We start from the raw sequence: 7,500 nt of genomic DNA, 5'->3' as shown, positions 1-7,500 counted from the left end.
GTGTGTGAGATTTGTGTGTGTGTGACATTTTCGGCCCAATACCATCGTGTGGGGTGTCTAACGACGCGTCTCGGAAAGAGGAGTGGGGGAAACGCGGTTTCCCCCCCCTAGCACCACCCACCCGCCACCCAGCCCCGGAAAACCCCCGCGAAAAGTGGTTTTCCGCGTTTTTCCCGGCCAAGGAGCGGAGGTAGAGCTCCCGGGTGTTCAGAGAAAAGTTTCGGCGGGAAAAACTACATCTAATTCCATCGCCGGAAAAGCGATTTTTCCGACATCCGGGGAGATACGGCCGGAAAAGTGTTTTTCGTCAGTGGACAATTTTCGGCCTGATACCGGCGTGTGGGGTGTCAATCGACGCGGATTGACGAGGGGAGTCGGGATAACACCCTCCCATCACGATACTACCCACCCCCACCCACCTAGAGCGGAAAAACCACCTACCGAAGTGGTTTTTGGCGATTTTCCCGGCCAAGGAGTCGGGCTAGAGCTTCCGGGTGTTCGGACAAAAGTTTCGGCGGGAAAAACTACATCTAATTCCATCGCCGGAAAAGTGATTTTCGCAACATCCAGAGAGATACGGGCGGAAAAGCGTTTTTCCGAAGAAGTAAATTTTCGCCCTGATACCGTCGTGCGGGGTATCAAACGACGAGTTTTCAAGAGGGGAGTCGGGAAAATACCCCCCCACCACCATACCACCCACCCCCACCCCCCTAGAGCGGAAAAACCACCCAGGAAGCGGTTTTTCGCGATTTTTCCGAGGAAAACTTCATCGCCACCCCGGCAAGTGGGGTATCAGAAGAAGCGGCTCGGCGGGACGAGTCCATCGCGCACTTCCCGTTCTTCTACCATCTTCCCTCACCTCGCCCGGGCGGAAAAACCTCGCCGTCGATCCTCGTGGCAGTCCGCTGCTGGCGTCCCTCCTCGAGGGGGAGTAAAACCAGTTTAAAGCGCGGACTCTTCCTTCCTTCTGGCGATGATGTCCGCCAGTCGGAATTTACGATCACGGTCGGGATCGACCGATAGCCGAGCACCGGTGGGCTCGAAACCGGTAGTGATGCTCAGCAGAGTGCCGGAAGGGCAGACCGCAGCCACGAGCGGTGCTCGCACGAGTGGCGTTGGCACGGCCACGGCTGTTAAAGGAGCCACGATGGAGAGGCTCATCGAGCGTCTGGAGGACGAGCTATCCCTCCTCCGTGTTCAGCTGACGGAGCAAGCTGAGCAATACCGGAAAGACCTCGCGGCGATGCAGGAGTGCCATCGCCAGGAGGTGCTCCATCTGCGAGAGGAGAACCGTAAGGAGCGGGAGATGGTCTCTGGGCTCCTTACGCAACTGGTTGTTGCGCAGTCGCAGCAGCAACAGCAGCAGCAGCAGCAGCAGCAGCTGGCACAACAGCGAGAGGGTGCGGTGACGGCTACGGTGGTGCCGTCTCCGGACCAGGAAGGCGGCTCCTGGGCCGAGGTGGTGCGCCGTAAGTCGGCACGCCAGCAGCCGGCTCAGCAGCATCAGCAGCAGTGGCCGCAGCTCCCGCAACGGCAGCAGCCGCAGCGGCAACAGCAGCAACGTCCGCAGCAACATCAGAGCGGACAGCGTTCGGCTGGGCAGCCCCAGCAACAACAACAACAGTGGCATTTGCAGGGCCAGTTGCTGCGAAAGCAGAGTAAGCAGCAGCCACGCACGATGCCAGCTGCAGTGAAGAAGTTGCGGAAGCGGCCCGACACCATCGAGGTGATGCCAGCGGAGGGCGTCAGCTACCTCGACATGTATAGGGCGATTCGTACGAGCTCGCATCTCGACGGCATGCAGGAGAAGATCGGCGTCGGCAAGCGAACGCCGAAAGACACCTTGCGGCTGCCGCTGAGCCGTGATGCCGACAGCGCCGAGCTGTGCCAGCGTATCCGGCAAGCCATCGGAGACAAGGGTGCGGCGTCCGTGCGTACGGAGATGTCGATGGTGCTCATAACAAACATCGACTCCTTGGCGAGCGAGGACCAGCTGCGTCGGGCGGTGTTGACGGCTCTCGGCAAGGAGCATTCCGAGGCCACCTTCGACATGTGGGAGCGGCGAGACGGCACGAAGCGTGCTCGCGTTCGTCTGCCCCGGTCGGATGCGGAGCATCTGGCTGGGAAGCGCCTGCTCCTAGGGCACACCTCCTGTTGGGTGTGGGAGGTCCCGAAAGCGTCGCTGGAGGAGAAGCGGTGCTTCCGATGTTTGGAGCGCGGCCACTTCGCCGGGCAGTGCTCGGGAGAGGACCGCAGCAAAGCGTGTATCCGGTGTGGCGCGGAAGGCCACAAGGCAGCGAGCTGCACTGGAGAGGCTCGCTGTTTGAAGTGTGGCGGCCCGCACTCGATTGCCGCAGCTTCGTGCAAAGCTGCAGCCACACGATGATGATAGAAGTGCTCCAGATAAATATCGGTAAGAGCAGGAGCGCCCAAGATCTTGCGCTCCAGCGGATGAGGGAGGAGGGAGTAGACGTGATGCTCATCACGGAGCTCTATGCTGTGCCGGCCAACAATGGGAACTGGGCATCCGACGACGCACTGAAGGCCGCGATCGTCACCAGTGGCCAACGGTTTCCCATACAGCGGGTGAGGAGCGTGCAGCATCCGGGCATCGTAGCTGCCGAGGTGGCGGGCATCGTTGTCATCTGCTGCTATATTCCGCCATCGATCGGCCTCCCGGAGTTCGAGCAGCAGATGGACCGGCTGGAGGTACTTGCGCGAGGCCACCCTTGCGTGCTGATAGCTGGTGACTTCAACGCGTGGCATGGGGCCTGGGGGAGCGAGCGGGCCAACCTTAAGGGTGAGGCGCTCCTTCAGACGGTTACCAGCCTAGGATTGGAGGTCCTCAACCGCGGCACGGAGCCGACATTCCTGGGGAACGGTGTGGCTCGGCCCAGCAGAGTGGACGTCGCCTTCGCGAGTCCAACGCTCTGCCGATCGGATGGAGCAGCGGAGGACATCAGCTCCTGGCGGACGCTAGACCGCTACTCCTATAGCGACCACCGCTATATTCGGTTTGCGGTCGGGCAACAGCATCGTACAGGTCAGCGGCCCGGACGGGGCATTCATCAGCAGGAAGGTGTCGAAGTACGGGAGGCGGGTACTCGCTGGCGAACTCGCCAGTTTTGCCCCCGTACTTTCGAGCTGGCACTTGAGGCGACCCGTTTTGCCGATCGGGTGACCGATGCGGCAAGCCTGGGGATGGTGCTTACGGAGGCCTGCGACGCTACCATGGCGAGGATTGGGCAGTCGCAGCAGCAGAGGAGGAACTGCAACACATATTGGTGGACTCCGGATATCGAGGAGCTGACCGAGCGCTGCCGGTTGGCTCGGGAGCGACAGTTATTGGCCCTCGACGAGACGTCCGCCGAACTGGCTTCAGAGGAACATCAGGAGGCGCGCGCTGCCTTAAGGGTGGCAATTAAGGCCAGCAAGCAGCGCCAGTTCGATGAGTGGCTGCAGGCCCTGGCTGCAGATGAGACGGGACAGTGGTTCCGGCAAGTGCTTCTTCGGTTTCGGGGCAGCTGGACGGCGCGTGAACGCGATCCAGCGGTGTTGCAGCGGATCGTCGAGGAGCTGTTTCCGGAGCATCCCCCGGTCGAGTGGCCGGACGTCACGCCTTCGGAAGGGGACACTCCGGTCCGTCCGATCAGCTGCGCGGAGCTCCAGGCGATAGCGAGCGAGCTGCATCCGCGGAAGGCGCCTGGCCTCGATGGAGTACCGAACGCTGCGGTAACGGCTGCCATCCGGAAGTATCCGGAGCCATTCGCTGGTGTCTACCAGCGCTGCTTGGACACCGGCGAAATACCACGCGAATGGAAAAGGCAGAAGCTGGTGCTGTTGCCTAAGCCGGGTAAGCCGCCGGGCGAAGCCTCGTCCTGCCGCCCGATCTGCTTGATCGACAACCCGGCGAAGGTCTTCGAGAGGACTACGCTGGACAGACTCAACGAGCACCTGGAGGATCCGGAGGCACCTCGGCTGGCCGAGAACCAGTTCGGTTTCCGGAAGCAGCGGAGCACCCTGCAGGCGATCCAGCTGGTGGTGGAAGCAGGCGAGCGCGCGATGTCCTACGGACGGACTAACAACCGGGATAAGCGCTGTCTGCTGGTTGTGGCGTTGGACGTCAGAAACGCCTTTAACACCGCCAGCTGGCAGGCGATAGCGATGGCCCTGCGTGAGAAGGAGGTTCCAGCGCAGCTGCAACTCCTGCTCCGCGACTATTTCACCGACAGGGAGCTGGTGTACGACACCCATGACGGCCCGGTGTCACGTCGGGTGACGGCAGGCGTTCCACAGGGGTCAATCCTTGGCCCGACTCTGTGGAACGTTATGTACGACGGCGTTCTGCGGATCCAGCTCCCTGAAGGGGCCACCATCGTCGGCTTTGCCGATGACATCGCCATCCTGGCCGAGGGTTGCACACCCGAGGAGTCGGCGTCCGTTGCGGAGGCTGCGATCGAGGCGGTGATGGGGTGGCTTGAGGCACGGCACCTCAGTCTCGCCCCCCACAAAACCGAGGTGGTACTGATATCGAGTCTGCGTCGAGGACGTTTGGAAATTCCTGTGCGCGTCGGCGAAGTGGTCTGCACGTCAAAGCGATCGATACGCTACCTGGGGGTACAACTCCACGAGAAACTCTCGTGGAAACCGCACGTGGAAGCGGCCGCGGACAAGGCCCTCCGTGCGGTGGCGGCGGTTACCTCGGTGATGAGGAACCACAGCGGCCCCCAGGTGGCCAAGCGGCGGTTGCTGGCAGGAGTCGCTGAGTCGGTGATCCGGTACGCCTCGCCCATCTGGGCTAAGGCGACAGACATGCAGTGGTGCCGAAGACGACTGGCCCAGGTCCAGAAGCCACTGGCACGTGGGGTATCGAGTTCGTTCCGCTCGGTATCCTACGAGGTGTCAGTGGTGATGGCTGGTTTGGTGCCGTACTGGCTGGTCGTCAACGAGGACGCAAGGTGCCATAGCAGGCTGCTGGTCGAGCCTGGCGCCAGCAGGAAGGAGGTACGAGCGGCGGAGCGAGCAGCCACGATGCTGCAATGGCAGGACGCCTGGGACCGTGCGGCGGCAACACCATCGGCCAGCCGCTACTTGACGTGGGCGCACGGGATGATTCCCGACCTGCACCGGTGGACGGGACGAAAGCACGGGAAGGTGGACTTCCACCTTTCGCAGGTGCTCTCCGGACACGGATTCTTCCGAGAGTACTTGCACGTCTGCGGCTTCGCGTCGTCTCCGGAGTGTCCACGGTGCGTGGGGTCGGTCGAGTCGGTGGCCCACGTCTTGTTCGAGTGTCCCGTGTTCGAGGAGATCCGACGTGAGCTGTTGGGCTGGGGGACATCCGAATCGGTCCAGCTCAGCAACATGGCCGAGAAGCTGCTGGAGAGTGCGGAGTGGTGGGACCGCATTCAGAAAGCAGCAAAGACCATCACCACAGTGCTTCAACAGCTGTGGCGCGATGAGGAAGCGCTCACCAATGGTCGAACGGAAGCGGCTTTCGCCGAGGACGAGGAAGTGGTCCTCGAAAGTGTGGCCGCACTCTTCGGTGAGGAGATGGACGACGTCATCATCGAAGACATCACGCGGCGCGTGAACGAGGCGCGAGCAGCGCGTCAGCGATCTGCCCGCAACCGACGGCTTCGCGGCAGAGCGGAGGATCGGGCGCGAGTGCGACTGGCTGCGGACGTCGCAGCAGCACTGGCCGCCCGAGATGACGAGATACTGCGGACGGCAGTAGAGGCGGAGCGAGCGGGCCTAGCTCCTCCTCCCATACCTAGGCGTAGCAGAGGGGGACCACCTTCCCCTGAAACGGTTAGAATTCGCCATGAGCGGCGTCTATTCATGCAGCGCGCATGGCGAGCTCGGGTCCAGGCTGAGGGACCCTCGACGACGCGCCGCCGTCGGACCGCGCCTACGGAGGCGGACCTGATAAGGTCTCGGCGGAACAGACGCGAAAACGAAAGGCGCCGTCGTGCTTTGGCTGCAGGCCGACGATGGACACCCGCGGAGGAGGCTGCCGCCAGCGAGGCGGAATGGTCAGATCGATAGATGTCGGGTTGACTTCTTGAGATCTCCGAGAGGGGAAAGAATGAGTGAGTCACGCGGACTAAGCAAGCGTACGCCTTTAATATGCGGTTAAGATACGATTCAATTTAATAAAGAAATAGGGAAGAGACATCCGAAAGGGTTCGTAATGACGCATGACAAATCCCTGGCGGGCGACGTCGTGCGTCAAGAGCGTGGGTTTATGCTATTGTTTGTTAGAACATAATGTTTATGAACAATAAAACCTGCATTTGTTAAAAAAAAAAAAAAAAAACGAAGTGGAGCTTGCGGCTTAATTTGACTCAACACGGGAAAATTTACCAGGTCCGAACTTATCGAGGTAAGACAGATTGAGAGCTCTTTCTCAAATTTAAGGGTAGTGGTGCATGGCCGTTCTTAGTTCGTGGAATGATTTGTCTGGTTAATTCCGATAACGAACGCGACTCAAACAAGCTAACTAGAACGCTGTCAGCAGTGCACCTCCGGGCGCACCTGACGTCAAGGCCGGCGGCCCCTTCACGGGCGGTCGTCGGCCACGTTTGCCCTGCTTAGCGGGACAACTTGTGTTTAGCAAGGTGAGAATGAGCGATAACAGGTCCGTGATGCCCTTAGATGTTCTGGGCTGCACGCGTGCTACAATGTGAGCAGCAGCGTGTTCTCGCCAATTGGCGCCCCCATTCCGAGAGGAACGGGAAATCACCCAAATGCTCATTTAGTTGGGATTGGGGACTGCAACGGTCCCCATGAACCTGGAATTTCTAGTAAGTGCTAGTCATTAGCTAGCGCTGATTACGTCCCTGCCCTTTGTACACACCGCCCGTCGCTACTACCGATGGATTATTTAGTGAGGTCTCTGGAGGCACACCTTCCGCGGTTCCTTCGTGAGCTGCAGCTGGCATGGCCGAAGTTGACCGAACTTGATGATTTAGAGGAAGTAAAAGTCGTAACAAGGTTTCCGTAGGTGAACCTGCGGAAGGATCATTACCGATCAATACATATATGTTGTTGTGTGAGTTGGTTAGAGAGATAGAGAAACACGGTATCAGCAGAACAAACTGCTATGTTACCTTTTGGGGGCCGCGCACGCCAATTAGACCCGCGAGAGAGGTGTGTCTATACTACGATATTGAGCGTGCGCGACCGTAGGCCAGTGGCCTTCGTACCTGTGCGCACACTCCCAATGGCAGCCATCGAACGCGTAAAGTGTGTGACACATGGGCGAAGGTAAAGACCCACTAGAACATATTTAAACACTGGCCTCGAGCGAGAGAGAACCTAATCAAGAGAACGAAAGTTGTGCAAGATCGCGCCGATGCCGCCCACATCGCGCGTCGATCAATGGGAAGGAAGACCAATGGTCATCCTTGTCCACCCTGGACGGCTTCGAAGGAACCGAGAGGTGCACGGTTACGCTGTCCGGGGAACTTAAGTTGTGAGAGATGCACCTAGCGCATA

Source organism: Anopheles moucheti (assembly GCF_943734755.1).
Source record: "Anopheles moucheti chromosome X unlocalized genomic scaffold, idAnoMoucSN_F20_07 X_unloc_5, whole genome shotgun sequence".
Taxonomy (NCBI): Eukaryota; Metazoa; Arthropoda; class Insecta; order Diptera; family Culicidae; genus Anopheles; species Anopheles moucheti.
This window is presented reverse-complemented; position numbering follows the sequence as displayed.